We start from the raw sequence: 17,281 nt of genomic DNA on the forward strand, positions 1-17,281 counted from the left end.
TCATACAGCGCTAGAAAACGCAATTTCTTAAAAAAAGATAAAATAAAAGAAGCTGCAAAACAAAAATGTACATTGTGATGTAAAAAAAAGTACATCGCTTCAATACTTCGTAGAATACTTATAAAACATGTTTCTCTAATTCAAAAGCAGCTTCATATTTATCGGTCAGAACAGGAAACTGTTGCCTTTGACTATTTGTAGAATATTCTATTGAGTACAGAATAACAACAATGATTATATAAATCTTCCTGTGTTTGTGCTTGAAAACCGTACTTGCATTTGTTACATAAAAGCGCAGAAGTTACGTAGTTAACTAATTTTTATTACTTATAAAATGTAATTCATATTCTGGAAGGATATAAAATACCCAGTGGACCAACGCTGAATGATATGCGGATCCAATTATATGCAAAACCAACAACCAAACGAACAAAAAAAAAAGGAAGAGAATTCGTCGGTTCCCAGCTTCTTTCTTAAACATTCATTTGCATTTCTTCCGTACCAGTGCTGCCAGTACTACTTTTAATCCTACCACTTACTATGTTAGTTATGTACTCTATAAAAACTCTAACTTTGGTAGAACGCAACTCTTCTTACAACGTTTGAATAGAGATAAATGGATAACTTTTTCTTTTCATTTCTCACTCATCTTTGCCTTAAGGCGGCCACGCGTGCTTGGAAACTTTGACAAGGATGCGTGTGGAAGCATATTGTGCAAGTATTATTTTTTACGGAGATTACGTTAGGCTCTGACACGGTTATTTGCTCGTTTCGCCTGGCTGTGACTTTGCGGTCCTGAAAAAAGAAATAAGTGGTATAGTTATTGCAGATCAGTGGAGAAACACACTTGAACCTCCTGTAAGTTGTAACACCATTCATGAGAAGCTGAAAAAAATGTAAAGAGACTATAACACCACATGAATTTGTGAATCATTTCCTTGAGTTCACTCGACACACTGTTGCTACGAAGATTGCCTCAAAACTGAGGTTTGCTTGTACAAGCCGCCATATTGTAGGCACACCCGCTCAAACACGTGGACGTCGACTTGCTTGCACAAGTTCGCATAATTCAGAACTGACCAGACCACACGCCGCCTGACAAGTCCGAATGCTTGCTCGAAATCACCCCGCGGGCATTCAAGCACGCATGCACAAACTATTTTAACACGATGCTAGCCAAGCTTACAGTAGCGTATGTGATCCCCGTTACATTGGACTGCAAACGAGTACGTCTTTCCAGTGATCATGAAAATTTCATAACGCTCCCAGAGATGAAAAGTACAGAGTAGATCCCACCTGTAAATACACTCCTGGAAATGGAAAAAAGAACACATTGACACCGGTGTGTCAGACCCACCATACTTGCTCCGGACACTGCGAGAGGGCTGTACAAGCAATGATCACACGCACGGCACAGCGGACACACCAGGAACCGCGGTGTTCGCCGTCGAATGGCGCTAGCTGCGCAGCATTTGTGCACCGCCGCCGTCAGTGTCAGCCAGTTTGCCGTGGCATACAGAGCTCCATCGCAGTCTTTAACACTGGTAGCATGCCGCGACAGCGTGGACGTGAACCGTATGTGCAGTTGACGGACTTTGAGCGAGGGCGTATAGTGGGCATGCGGGAGGCCGGGTGGACGTACCGCCGAATTGCTCAACACGTGGGGCGTGAGGTCTCCACAGTACATCGATGTTGTCGCCAGTGGTCGGCGGAAGGTGCACGTGCCCGTCGACCTGGGATCGGACCGCAGCGACGCACGGATGCACGCCAAGACCGTAGGATCCTACGCAGTGCCGTAGGGGACCGCACCGCCACTTCCCAGCAAATTAGGGACACTGTTGCTCCTGGGGTATCGGCGAGGACCATTCGCAACCGTCTCCATGAAGCTGGGCTACGGTCCCGCACACCGTTAGGCCGTCTTCCGCTCACGCCCCAACATCGTGCAGCCCGCCTCCAGTGGTGTCGCGACAGGCGTGAATGGAGGGACGAATGGAGACGTGTCGTCTTCAGCGATGAGAGTCGCTTCTGCCTTGGTGCCAATGATGGTCGTATGCGTGTTTGGCGCCGTGCAGGTGAGCGCCACAATCAGGACTGCATACGACCGAGGCACACAGGGTCAACACCCGGCATCATGGTGTGGGGAGCGATCTCCTACACTGGCCGTACACCACTGGTGATCGTCGAGGGGACACTGAATAGTGCACGGTACATCCAAACCGTCATCGAACCCATCGTTCTACCATTCCTAGACCGGCAAGGGAACTTGCTGTTCCAACAGGACAATGCACGTCCGCATGTATCCCGTGCCACCCAACGTGCTCTAGAAGGTGTAAGTCAACTACCCTGGCCAGCAAGATCTCCGGATCTGTCCCCCATTGAGCATGTTTGGGACTGGATGAAGCGTCGTCTCACGCGGTCTGCACGTCCAGCACGAACGCTGGTCCAACTGAGGCGCCAGGTGGAAATGGCATGGCAAGCCGTTCCACAGGACTACATCCAGCATCTCTACGATCGTCTCCATGGGAGAATAGCAGCCTGCATTGCTGCGAAAGGTGGATATACACTGTACTAGTGCCGACATTGTGCATGCTCTGTTGCCTGTGTCTATGTGCCTGAGGTTCTGTCAGTGTGATCATGTGATGTATCTGACCCCAGGAATGTGTCAATAAAGTTTCCCCTTCCTGGGACAATGAATTCACGGTGTTCTTATTTCAATTTCCAGGAGTGTACAACACGTGATAGAGATTACCGACTGCGACACATATCTGACTATTAAGGAAACAATTGCTTAATCCTTTATAGGAGCTGCTGCATTTTAATTATTTTCCGGACCAAAGCATAAAATTTCAGTGGTTAGTTGTATGCACATTAGTGCGTGTAGCTTGGATATAATCAAGAACTGTAGGACATATACTGATGTGTGCCTTCTAGATTCATACGCATATTTTAATAAACACGAGTACTTTGTTTCCTGTAGGCTGCCTGCGAGCTATATCCTATAGACAGAAACACCAGGTTCTACAAAGCAAATAGTTAGCATACAATTGTTGGTAAGAAATGAAAACTTTTAAACGATAAGATTTCGTGCATTCAACCACATACAAATTACTTCTCAACATTCAGTCGCCTTCTCATTTAATTGGAAAACGTTAGTCACAGGAGATCTTGAGTTTAATGTTCAGATTCAAAAGGAAAGCGCACTAGTTACTAAAATTGGAAGCGTCAAATTTTGGTAATGTGTATAAAATATGTTCCAAAACGTGCATTCGTTTACAAATATGACGGTACCTTATTACCGAATAGCTTATGACTTGAACATAATCAGTAACACCCTCCGATATAGGCACTAAATGAAGGTAGTAGGATATTTCAATTAATTTTGTAAACTGTGTTCATGTACACCGCCTGTCGAAAAAAAGTAAAGCACTTAGAAGGGAAGGGGGAAACAAAACGAAACATTACGGCTTAGGAGCGTATGTGATGTTATTTTAGAGATTAAAAATCCAGTCAAGTTTACAAATACCGTGTTAGTCTAAGTCGATTTATCCGTATGATGTTCCACCCATTCTGGTCTGGAGGCTTGCCCTGCTCACGTTGGGAATGGTGTAAAGCCGTTGAATCCTCTCCTGAGGCGAACTGGCCCACAGATGTTGTACCTGTTCATGGACATTCTGGATAGTGGCACTGGGATGGCGTTGACCTCCAAGCTGGTCCCAAAGATGTGCTATCGCGAACATATCTAGGAATCTTGCTAGCCACAGGCGTACCTCAGCATCGTGCAAACTGTTCGTAGGGGTACGTGCCATGTGAAGACGAGCATTATCCTGTTGAAGAATGGCACCACGATATTGTCGCACGAGACTTCCACATGAACACGCAAGATGTCCATGGCGTACCACTGTGCCATCACATTTCTCTCAGTCACGCCCTGCAGTTACCTGCAGACATATCAAATGGCTCCCCACACTATGATGCTCTGTGCCTCACCACAACATAGGAAGAATTGGACTTTTTTCAGGTCACCACCATACTCGCCAACGACGGAATATCCGGGATAGCGCAGAACACAGTGGTCTTAACTGCAGCCCACACATCGGACATAATTTCCTAGTCTGGCTGCTGCTTATCTCTGACCAATCAAGAAAGGTGACACAATGGTGTATGGGGTCCATTTCTTGTTCTCCAAAAACAGGCGTGAGGACATGAAGATGGTATGATGTGATGGTGCACAAATACGGTGACTCCCCCTTGTGATGGCCAGACTCCGTCGACCGCAACCTTGACGAGTATTCATGCCTTCACGTTCCCATGCAGCCGAACATCGGACCACTGTCACGTCTGGATGACCCACAAATTTTATATTGGACGATTCGAACAGTCGGCCAAATTGGAGACCGACAATAATGCCCTTTCGAAAAACTGTCAGGTGCCGAAAAGGCTGCCACAGACTAGTACACGCCATCATAGTGTCCTTCACACTGATCACACAAAGTCTGAGCTATTGACTCCTGTTATATACGTAACCAAGCCTTTCAACAAAACATAAACAACACCAATGCCATCTGGTACCACTTCTACCTGCCACAGAGAACTGCAGCTCTAACCCTTTGCATACCCGCTGATAGTGTATACAGGGTGTTACGAAAAGGTACGGCCAAACTTTCAGGAAACATTCCTCACACACAAAGAAAGAAAATATGTTATGTGGACATGTGTTCGGAAACGCTTACTTTCCATGTTAGAGCTCATTTTATTACTTCTCTTCAAATCACATTAATCAAGGAGTGGAAACACACAGCAACAGAACGTACCAGCGAGACTTCAAACACTTTGTTACAGCAAATGTTCAAAATGTCTTCCGTTAGCGAGGATACATGCATCGACCCTTCGTCGCATGGAATCCCTGATGCGCTGATACAGCCCTGGAGAATGGCGTATTATATCATAGCCGTCCACAATACGAGCACGAAGGGTCTCTACATTTGGTACCGAGGTTGCGTAGACAAGGCCTTTCAAATGCTCCCATAAATGAAAGTCAAGAGGGTTGAGATCAGGAGAGCGTGGACGCCATGAAATTGGTCCGCCTCTACCAATCCATCGGTCACCGAATCTGTTGTTGAGAAGCGTACGAACACTTCGACTGAAATGTGCAGGAGCTCCATCGTGCATGAACCACATGTTGTGTCGTACTTGTAAAGGCGCATGTTCTAGCAGCACAGGTAGAGTATCCCGTATGAAATCATGATAACGTGCTCCATTGTGCGTAGGTGGAAGAACATGGGGCCCAATCAACACATCACCAACAATGCCTGCCCAAACGTTCACAGAAAATCTGTAGTGATGACGTGATTGCACAATTGCGTGAGGATTCGCGTCAGCCCACACATGTTGATGGTGAAAATTTACAATTTGATCACGTTGGAATGAAGCGTCATCCGTAAAGAGAACATTTGCACTGAAATGAGGATTGACACATTGTTGGATGAACCATTCGCAGAAGTGTACCCGTGGAGACCAATCAGCTGCTGATAGTGCCTGCACACGCTGTACATGGTACGGAAACAACTGGTTCTCCCGTAGCACTCTCCATACAGTGAAGTGGTCAACGATACCATGTACAGCAGCAACTTCTCTGACGCTGACATTAGGGTTATCGTCAACTGCGCGAAGAATTGCCTCGTCCATTGCAGGTGTCCTCGTCGTTCTAGGTCTTCCCCAGTCGCGAATCATAGGCTGGAATGTTCCGTGCTCCCTAAGACGCCGATCAATTGCTTCGAACGTCTTCCTGTCGGGACACCTTCGTTCTGGAAATCTGTCTCGATACAAACGTACCGCGCCACGGTTATTGCCCCGTGCTAATCCATACGACAAATGGGCATCTGCCAACGCCGCGCCGGCCGCGGTGGTCTAGCGGCTCTAGGCGCTCAGTCCGGAGCCGCGCGACTGCTGCGGTCGCAGGTTCGAATCCTGCCTCTGGCATGGATGTGTGTGACGTCCTTAGGTTAGTTAGTTTTAAGTAGTTCTAAGTTCTAGGGGACTGATGACCACAGATGTTAAGTCCCATAGTGCTCAGAGCCATTTGAACCATTTGAACCAACGCCGCATTTGTAAACATTACACTGACTGCAAAACCACGTTCGTGATGAACACTAACCTGTTGATGCTACGTACTGATGTGCTTGATGCTAGTACTGTAGAGCAATGAGTCGCATGTCAACACAAGCACCGAAGTCAATATTACCTTCCTTCAATTGGGCCAACTGGTGGTGAATCGAGGAAGCACAGTACATACTGACGAAACTAAAATGAGTTCTAACATGGAAATTAAGCGTTTCCGGACACATGCCCACATAACATCTTTTCTTTATTTGTGTGTGAGGAATGTTTCCTGTAAGTTTGGTCGTACCTTTTTGTAACACCCTGTATATGTAGAAAGTTTTTGCCAGGCCGCGTAGTACCTACACAAACAAATTGATGCACGGAAAGAATACGACATACAAAAGTAAGCGATAAATTCAATGTTTTCAGACATTTAAGTTTTTGTCATTTCTAACTGAAGCAAATATGTGTTCAACGTTTTCCATGAGTAATTACTTCATGCGACAAATAACTGAAAGTATTTTCTTCATAACTGTTACCCTCCGTGAAAGTGACGAATAATTGCAACACCATCCAAATGAATTGAATATTCTAATGAGTGTACATTATCTATTGGGAGTAAACCAAAGGAAGACAAAAGTAATGAGGAGCAGCAGGAAGAAGATTAGCAATGAACCTAACATTAAAATTAGGATACAAGAAGTAGACGAAGTTTAGGAACTTGCTACCTGTGTCTCCAACACTTTAGTCATCAACAATATATTTTACCTCACTATTCACTAGACTGTCAACGTTGGGGTAACTTTTCGATACCACGACTGTAGAAATCATGTGGTTTTGAGGCGAAGATTTCGTCGAGCCATTTTCGGAACGCATTTTCGTTCGGAAAGGAAGTTCCTTGAAGGTTGTTCGCTTGAGAGTGGAAAAGGTGAAAATCTGCGAGTTCACGGTAAGGAGAATAAGGTGGGTGCGAAAGGACTTCTCAACTCAGTTCCTGTATGGCGTTTTTGGTAGCGTAGCCGAAAACGGATGTGCATTACCGTGGAGTAGCATCACTTTACGCAATCTTCCCGGTCTTTTCTCTGCAAGCTGTCCCATTTTTTAACAAGTGTTAGCAACTATGGATACACCTCTGAGATTCAGTTCGTAGTACCTATATCACACCGTCGCCGTTCCACGAAATGCATAACATTATCTTTTGTGGATACACGCAGGTCTTTGTACGGGGAGATGCTGCTTTGTTTGGGCTCAACCATTCCTTTCTTTTCCTTATATTAGCATAAAGACGACATTTAATGTCACTAGTAACGACACAGGTCTGGAACTCATGACGAACAAGCAGAGAGGCACATATAGCTATCCGCTGGTTGTTGTGGTTTTGGCTTAGAGCATGCGGTACCCATGAACCTGATTTTTGGACCTTCTCCTTGCCTTAAATAGATGGACGAAGGTGGAATTATCACAGTTCATCATACTGACCAGTTCTCCAGTACACTGATGCAAAGCATTGAGGATTAATAAGTTCAAAGGACCTTCATCAAACCCGGAAGGTCTTTCTGAACGTGGAGAATCATTGCTGTCAAAAAGATTCACCGTAAAACGAGAAAACCGTTTTCTTGCCATGATCTGTCCAGTGGCATTATTTCCATGCAAGCTGCAAATTTTTGTGACTACCTCCGCTCCTGTCACCCCTGTATTGAACTCAAACAGAAGAATGTGTTGAAAATGATACGATGTCTCCACTTTGCACTTCATTTTCTAGCGTCCACATTTCCACTCACTATGTCGAAATAACAAAACGACAATACGTAAACTCAAACAGCACAGCGAACTACAAATAAAAAATTATATTCAATAATAGCATCCGGAATACCAACATGAGAAATAAAATCGCTATAAACTTATGCATTAGCCAAGTAGAAGTATTGAAGGAATTCTGGGACCTTAGAAGTAAAATAATACTTGATGGAAGAAGCAAAGAGGATGTAAGTTGCAGATCGGCGCAGGCGAAAAGTGTATTCACATTCGAAAAAAGTCTGCCAGTACGAAACGTCGGCCGTAATATAAGGACGAAATTTCTGACATGCACGTTTGGCGCATAGCATTATAGGAAAGTGAATCGTGAGCTGCGGTAAAGCCAGAGAAGAACAGAATCAAAACGTTTGAGGTGTGCTGGTAGAGAAGGATGTTGAAATTTTTTTAAAAAATGGCTCTGAGCACTATGGGACTTAACTTCTGAAGTCATTAGTCCCCCAGAACTTAGAACTACTTAAACCAAGCCAACCTAAGGACATCATAAACATCCATGCCCGAGGCAGGATTCCAACCTGCGACCGCAGCGATCGCGTGATTCCAGCCTGTAGCGCCTAGAAACGCTCGGCCACTTCGGCCGGCAATATTGAAATTTACGTGGACTCATAAGATTTGTAATGAAGAAGCTAGCCACAGAATTTTTGGAGGAAAAAACATGTGAAAAACATTGACAGGAAGAAGGGACAGAATAATAGGACAAGTGTGTGGAGTTAAGGAAAATTAAGCAATAAGTTCCATGGTACTTGAGAGAGCTTTGGAAGGTAAGAGATGTAGGTGAAGATAGAGTTTGGAACACGACCCACAATTAGTTGAGGATATTGGCTGCTAGTACTACTGTCAAATAAGGCGGTTAGCAGATAGAGGAATTTTGGCGCCCACGTCAGGCTGGTAAAAAAAAAAAAATGACCGTCACCCTTCTCCTCTCTCCCAAATAAAGAAATTTAGCATGTGACGAGTATGTAAGTACTATTTATATATATGTGACTTGAGTGTGCAGCCTAGAACAGTTTGAAGTTTTCCTTGACTTTTAGCGCGATTAGTAGACCCCTTTTAGTTGATTTTTTGATGGAAGAAGAGAAAACATTTACAAGGGACGTAACGATACTACACTAATTCTAATGGTATATAAATAGGCTTGCGGAAATGACAGCACTTGAGAAGAGAGTACGCTCTAGTCCAGAGATGCCTACAATTTTGGTCTGCAGCCACCTACTGCCCACAACTTAGTCTCATATTTCTCAACAACACAGATAAATAATGAAACAGACTTTCAGTATTAGTTAACTATTTTTGTTGCACTGAAAACATGGTATAGTTTTTGTCTGGTTCAAACTGTGGACATATGGACAGACGGCGTGAATTTCACAGGCTATTGCACTCATGTTTCCACGTAATCGTGAATTATTTAATTTTATAATTGAAAATCAGGCACATACGTGATCGAAATATTTTATTACTTTTTTACCTTATCACGCTTCCCAAAGAATGCAGTGTGACGGTCCTGGACAGTCTTAAAGTAAAGTAAATTGTCTTATAAATGGGAATTATTATGTTGAACATGCCGTTTCATCTGCACATGCACAGGTGCACTTTCAACTGAAATAGCAAACGCTCTCATAAACAGCTCGAAGACATTTGTAAGACTGTCGGTGTCCTCAAAACGTTTAGGAAACTATCACTGTAACTCTTTGAAGGCCATAATGAATTCTTCAAACCTTGTTAACTCTTTAATATCAGTGAGCTTAGGGATGGGCAGTGTTCTTCGTCAGACGATACTCTTTTTAAATACATCCCATCAAATAAGAATAAATTGTTCATCAACTTGCATTGTCTTACTTTGGGCTGTGTGAAGTCGAGTACACTTAAGTTGCCATGTTTGCAGTCCATTCTCGATGTTATAATTTTCGTTCCTGTATTCCTTTTTCATTCAAAATTTGGACAATAGTGGATTCTAAGTCGAAAAATCTTTACATGCATGCTATGTGACTTAACCAAAGTATTTTGCAATAACATAAAGTCTCGATAGTATTCTATCAGTTCAGTCAGAATCACTTGAAACTGACAGTTTAACATCCGGCCGGGATGGCCGAGCGGTTCTAGGCGCTACAGTCTGTAACCGCGCGACCGCTACGGTCCCAGGTTCGAATCCTGCCTCGGGCATGTATGTCTGTGATGTCCTTTGGTTAGTTAGGTTTAAGTAGTTCTAAGTTCTAGGGAACTGATGACCTCAGAAGTTAAGTCCCATAGTGCTCAGAGCAATTTGAACCATTCTTTTTTGACAGTTTAACAATGCATGTTACTTCAAAAGTGCATCTTGGTGTATAGAACAATGAAGCCCTTCCGTTAGTACTCCTAACTTTTGATCTTTCATCGTCAACTACATCTCTAAATGAAACTTTTTGACAGATTAAAAGTGTGTTCCGGACCGAGACTCGAGCACGGGGCCTTTGCCTTTCGCGGGCAAGTGCTCTACCAACTGAGCTACCCAAGCACGAATCACGCCCCGTCCTCACAGCTTTAATTCCGCCAGTACCTCGTCTCCTACCTCCCAAATTTCACTGAAGCAATCTTGCGAACCTTGCAGAACTAGCACTCCTGGAAGAGCACTTGCCCGCGAAATGCAAAGGTCCCGAGTTCGAGTTTCGGTCCGGAACACAGTTCTAATCTGCCAGGAAGTTTCATATCAACGCACACTCCGCTGTAGAGTGAAAATTTCACTAGAAACGTCCCGCAGGCTGTGGCTAAGCCATGTCTCCGCAATGTCCTTTCTTTCAGGAGTGCTAGTTCTGCAAGGTTCGCAGGAGAGCTTCTGTTAATTTTGGAAGGTAGGAGACGAGGTACTGGCAGAAGTAAAGCTGTGGGGACGGGGTGTGAGTCGTGCTTGGGTAGCTCAGTTCGTAGAGCACTTGCCCGCGTAAGGCAAAGGTCCCGCGTTCGAGTCTCGGTCCGGCACACAGTTTTAATCTGCCAGGAAGTTTCATATCAGCGAACAATTACCATCACGTTAATTTCATTGCGTTTAGGCTTGAATTTGACAATGTCGATGCAGGAATGCTCCTCCAGATACGGCGTTAATTATTCTTGTACGCTTCGATCTTCTTGAATCAGGATCTCGGCGGCGAGTGGAATAATGAACATATAGGAATTGAACTTATAACCATGCAAATAAAGATTCATTTTCTAATATCTTTTTGGAATACATTTAATGACGGTTAAAATACAGATTTCTAACAATGCACGTACGACGGATGCAAGAATATGTCCGTGTGCCACCACTTCCTGAAACCAAAGGGTGAAAATACATGAATTAATAAATTGAAGAGCGTATTTCTTACTTTGCTTCATGCAGATATTTAATGATGTGTCAAAACATTATCCTTGCCACAAAACAACTCTTTCATTTACTTTTGGCGATGTCTTTTGTTAAGAGCTCATTCAGTTTACATAGAGCTTATATTTAAGAAAGAAAAATAATATGATTCAATACAGTGTGTGTGTGTGTGTGTGTGTGTGTGTGTGTGTGTGTGTGTGTGTGTGTGTGTGCGCGTGTTTGCGTGTGTGTGCGTGTGTGTGTGTGTGTGTGTGTGTGTGTGTGTGTGTGTGTGTGTGCGTGCGTGTGTGCGTACCTTGATGTGGAGGGATCGACTAAGCTGGTGCACAGTGATACCATCAGAGGACACTCACCTCCCCACCCCTTGCCCCGTAATTCTCTACACCTTACAGAAAAAATGGTGAGAAAAACCATTCATTCTGTGCTGAGTTGGCGGACTGGAAGGATCCTGCGACAGGAAATTCAACTGCATTGCAGAGAGCATAATAATATGTTGTTTATCTATAGAACTCAATTTACATACCAGTTCGCAGTGGTTGGACTCTTTATTTGGTGAGAAATATTCATCACTCTCAACTGTTTATTTAATTTTCGATGATGCAGGTCTTGTAAAATACATCGAAAGGAAGTAATTAAATGCATAAATAGATCACTTTTTCTGATTACACAAGGAGTAGCATCATGAAATCGAAAAACAACTCACCAAACATAATTTCACTGCTACAGATTGCACTAAACACATCTGGCCAGAAACTTTTGAATTGCCTCGTCTGCCTTCCACTGGGATCCACCACGCGCTGTCCACTGATGGGCTCACGACCATGCTGCACCAAGAACAAACAGCTGCATTGCTCGTATCAACCACATTGATAGTTTAGCGCCAACCTCCCTATATTTGCACGCCTGCCATACCAGACGTATGGAGATTGTCAATCACTATTGAAATTAAACGTTATTAAGGGTTGTAGTGAGCTACTCAACTACCCAGAGGGCACTGCCAGGGACAGTGGCCACCCAGCTGGCAGGTCAATCTGTGGTTGCAGACATCTTTGTTCATAGCGGCATCCTTTGATATTCAGTATCAGGAAAATCATGTTGGAACACTTGCGCGCTCACTCTCTCTCTCTCTCTCTCTCTCTCTCTCTCTCTCTCTCTCTCCCTCCCCCTCCCTCCCTCACTGTATCTCTCTCAAGTGATAACATCCTGATCAGCGATGATCTGTCGCATGCCAATGGAAATCACGGTAACCCTTCTTTTGTCCTGAACAACGTAATGGATACCTGGTAAAACCCCCAGCTCTACCCAGAACGCTGAGCTCTGGATGTGTTGCAAACAGTCCATTTGCTCTAGCCATGTGGGACAGTTTTTCATTGCTTCCTATCGATTATACTATGACTGGCATATTCGGTTCGACATTATGGGCCTGTTTGGGATTCGACCTGCAGCCGCCTGGTTTCCAAATCCTATTCATCCCCCTTCTTGATTTTTCTTGCCTTCTATTAATGGATACTCGTACAGTTAGGTAGTTTGGCGAGACATCCATTACGTAGGAGGTAGCTGAAAATATGGAGAATTTTAAATTTCAGCTCAGTTGCGCTACGTCCACAAACAATTTCCAGGAGGCAAGGCAGGAGTTTGACTGGAGTGTGCTTGCATTGATAAACAGTAAGATGATGAATCGGGACTTTATCATCACAATTGGAAGATGTGATGTGTAAAATCATAGTTGTAATTTCAAAGTTTGGCAGGTTTCCTGTAACCTACAGGTTTGCTAAGTGTATTTTGAAGTTGATTCTCTCTGCTACGCCAGGAAGAAGAAGGAAGGGAAGGGGTCTGCTGCATCATAGGATAGTACAACGTTAAATCCATGTTTATTTGAACAAATACCACTGCACCAGTCTGCTGCCAGGCAGAGTGAACTGGTATGTTCTGAGAGACACTCAACGCCACGCACAGTATTCATCACTACAGGGACAGGTCTCTTTTAAACACATACTCTTAAACCTTAGTCCATTCTGTAGTAGTTGTCCCATTTAAATGTTAGAAATCATAAAAACTTCTGCAGGCCACCGCCGCCTGTCATTTTCGCATACCCATCTCTTGTCATCTACATGTCAGCTGTACTATATACTCAGAGGCAAGAGAGACTTTCAATGTGACTGCCAAGCAGTCAACCAATTAATTTCTATGGGGTGGGGAGAGATTGGATTAATCTACAGCACAAACACCCACCATATTTAATATTCTCATATTTCCAAGATAAATTGGAAAATACTCGCAACACACGTGACCATAAAGGCTGTTCATCACATATTCAGTATTTGTTCGCTATTTACACGCCCAGAGGGCGACAGAGTTGGGTCCACTGCACCCTCGTATCCTGCTTGACGTGTTCGGAAGCGTCAGCGGTGGCTCCTGCCTTAAGCCAATAATGTCCGTTCCTTCCAGCCACCAGCTCTTTCTGCCACGTGCCCAGACAACGAGTAGACTTGTCATAAGAAACCAGGCACATATTTATCAGTATAATTACAATTAAATATTACGATTTCAGCGCCAATCTGGTGACATTCGACAGTTATCAAAGTATTGGAAATACTTCCTCGTGATGACTGTGGATCTGAAAACATCAATTTCCCATGAAAATCTACATCTCCCTTATGACCGGAAATTTTTTCCAGTTAAGATATTTCATACCACTATGGCTGGAAATGCTTTCAATTAGCAATTTTCCACATAAAAATCGGAGAGCGAATATAGTCCGTTGACTTCCCACCTCCATCAATTTCCTTGCATATGACGGAACACTGACCACAGTAACTTTAGGCTCCAACACATACAAATTTTAGACAAGCAGTGTGTCATGTGTGTATAACGTCCAAAAAAATTGTGGTGCGTCCACACTCACTCCAACTAGATTTCTTGATTCTCCTCAGTTCTAGGAAATTATCTCACATTTTGTTCTTCCAGCCAATCAGACTGGAGAACAGACTGCAGGTGTTTATAGTCATTGCTTCCAGAAGATGCTGCATCCCACCAAGGCTCTCTGAAAGAAGTGTTGTAATGCACTGGCGTCTGGGACACAGGAGCTTCACATTTGAACAGCATAACATTCCCAAAATGTAGCGTTTATAGTTGTATAGCAGCCGATAAATTATGATATGTCCACACTCACACCAGCTAGGTGTCGTTCCTCATGGCCTACCACAGTTTTCCCGCACCAAAACTCTCCTGCCATTGTGTATCACGTATTTGTTGAGGAATAGATGGCTTAGTTACAATTAAAAAGCCCTCACAATTTTTTATTTATATTATGTATGTTGTTGCACAATAGTCGTCTATGCCAGAGCAGGAAGAACTGACTTACTCCCCACAAGATGTCTCGATTTTACCACTTTCACGAAATGATTTAACATACTGGTCATCCAGCCAATCAGAATCGAGAACAGACTGTAGGTATTCTGCTCTTTGGATGTCGTAAGTATGTGCATCGGTCTCCAGATTTCACCAAGAGTGCTCCACCATCAGATGTGATACACTCCTGGAAACTGAAATAAGAACACCGTGAATTCATTGTCCCAGGAAGGGGAAACTTTATTGACACATTCCTGGGGTCAGATACATCACATGATCACACTGACAGAACCACAGGCACATAGACACAGGCAACAGAGCATGCACAATGTCGGCACTCGTACAGTGTATATCCACCTTTCGCAGCAATGCAGGCTGCTATTCTCCCATGGAGACGATCGTAGAGATGCTGGATGTAGTCCTGTGGAACGGCTTGCCATGCCATTTCCACCTGGCGCCTCAGTTGGACCAGCGTTCGTGCTGGACGTGCAGACCGCGTGAGACGACGCTTCATCCAGTCCCAAACATGCTCAATGGGGGACAGATCCGGAGATCTTGCTGGCCAGGGTAGTTGACTTACACCTTCTAGAGCACGTTGGGTGGCACGGGATACATGCGGACGTGCATTGTCCTGTTGGAACAGCAAGTTCCCTTGCCGGTCTAGGAATGGTAGATCGATGGGTTCGATGACGGTTTGGATGTACCGTGTACTATTCAGTGTCCCCTCGACGATCACCAGTGGTGTACGGCCAGTGTAGGAGATCGCTCCCCACACCATGATGCCGGGTGTTGGCCCTGTGTGCCTCGGTCGTATGCAGTCCTGATTGTGGCGCTCACCTGCACGGCGCCAAACACGCATACGACCATCATTGGCACCAAGGCAGAAGCGACTCTCATCGCTGAAGACGACACGTCTCCATTCGTCCCTCCATTCACGCCTGTCGCGACACCACTGGAGGCGGGCTGCACGATGTTGGGGCGTGAGCGGAAGACGGCCTAACGGTGTGCGGGACCGTAGCCCAGCTTCATGGAGACGGTTGCGAATGGTCCTCGCCGATACCCCAGGAGCAACAGTGTCCCTAATTTGCTGGGAAGTGGCGGTGCGGTCCCCTACGGCACTGCGTAGGATCCTACGGTCTTGGCGTGCATCCGTGCGTCGCTGCGGTCCGGTCCCAGGTCGACGGGCACGTGCACCTTCCGCCGACCACTGGCGACAACATCGATGTACTGTGGAGACCTCACGCCCCACGTGTTGAGCAATTCGGCGGTACGTCCACCCGGCCTCCCGCATGCCCACTATACGCCCTCGCTCAAAGTCCGTCAACTGCACATACGGTTCACGTCCACGCTGTCGCGGCATGCTACCAGTGTTAAAGACTGCGATGGAGCTCCGTATGCCACGGCAAACTGGCTGACACTGACGGCGGCGGTGCACAAATGCTGCGCAGCTAGCGCCATTCGACGGCCAACACCGCGGTTCCTGGTGTGTCCGCTGTGCCGTGCGTGTGATCATTGCTTGTACAGCCCTCTCGCAGTGTCCGGAGCAAGTATGGTGGGTCTGACACACCGGTGTCAATGTGTTCTTTTTTCCATTTCCAGGAGTGTAGATAGTGGTTATCGGTGTAATCCCATCCACACTTTATTCTTGCGGTAACGCTAGTATGATCCATGATTCAATGGGTGGTGCGTATGTTGGAGTCCAGTACTTACCAGCGCCATGCCGTTTGAAACCCTCGGTGCACTTCCATTACCCAGAGCCACCACAACAAAGAGAGGAATGGAATTGAATGATTTTCATATATGGAAACGAATATGTAACTAGGCTCATTCATGCACATGTTTGTCGTACTATCCTCAGCTTTACCGAAATTTCTATTTCTTACGATCCACACCCGCATGTGGAACAAGGGGTGCTGTGCAGGAATTAAAGCCATAGAACATGGATAACATGCACCATCACTTGTCAGTCGCACTGGTGGAGAAATTGAACGATTTTCATACACCCAGGCGAGCATGTACATACCCTCAATCATCCACATTTTTTGTCGTTTTTCGCTCAGTTTTAGATGTTTTCCATCAATTTTTCGTAATTTTAGCGCGTTTAAGACGCATTTTATTTAATTACTCGAGTTTGGAATCACCACTCCCGACGAACTGTCACATCAACATAACGTCTCATCGCGTCGCTCTCTTAATGCTGTCAGCCAATGACATTGCAGCATGGTTTTCAGTTTCAGTATCACTGCTAAGTTACTCCCTCCATTACGTCGCAAGGGTTGTATGCATGTGAATATATCTCGGACCCTGTAACACTGTCTACATAACATAAAACAATTACTGTTTTTTAGTGTAGGAAATAGTCACCAACAGAGAGGAGGAGCCAAATCTATGTTCCTTAGCCGAAACACTTTATACATTCAGTAGGAGTTTATTACAATTGCCCTTCTCTCCCTACATGGATGGGAGACACAAAATATTCTCACATTCCTAGGACAAAATCTGAGATTGAAAGATCTCACCAGCTCACCAACAACTTGTATGATAACTACCCCAACAAACAAATCATAATCATAGCAGCACTCTGATTTCTTTTCCAAAACAACGTCCCACTTCATTTAACCTATTGGCTGAGTACTCTGAGCAAAACCCTAGATGGTCTCTCTATGCGTCTTCTAACAGTTCCTCTGT

This window comes from Schistocerca piceifrons, chromosome 1 (genome assembly GCF_021461385.2).
Source record: "Schistocerca piceifrons isolate TAMUIC-IGC-003096 chromosome 1, iqSchPice1.1, whole genome shotgun sequence".
NCBI classification, from domain to species: Eukaryota; Metazoa; Arthropoda; class Insecta; order Orthoptera; family Acrididae; genus Schistocerca; species Schistocerca piceifrons.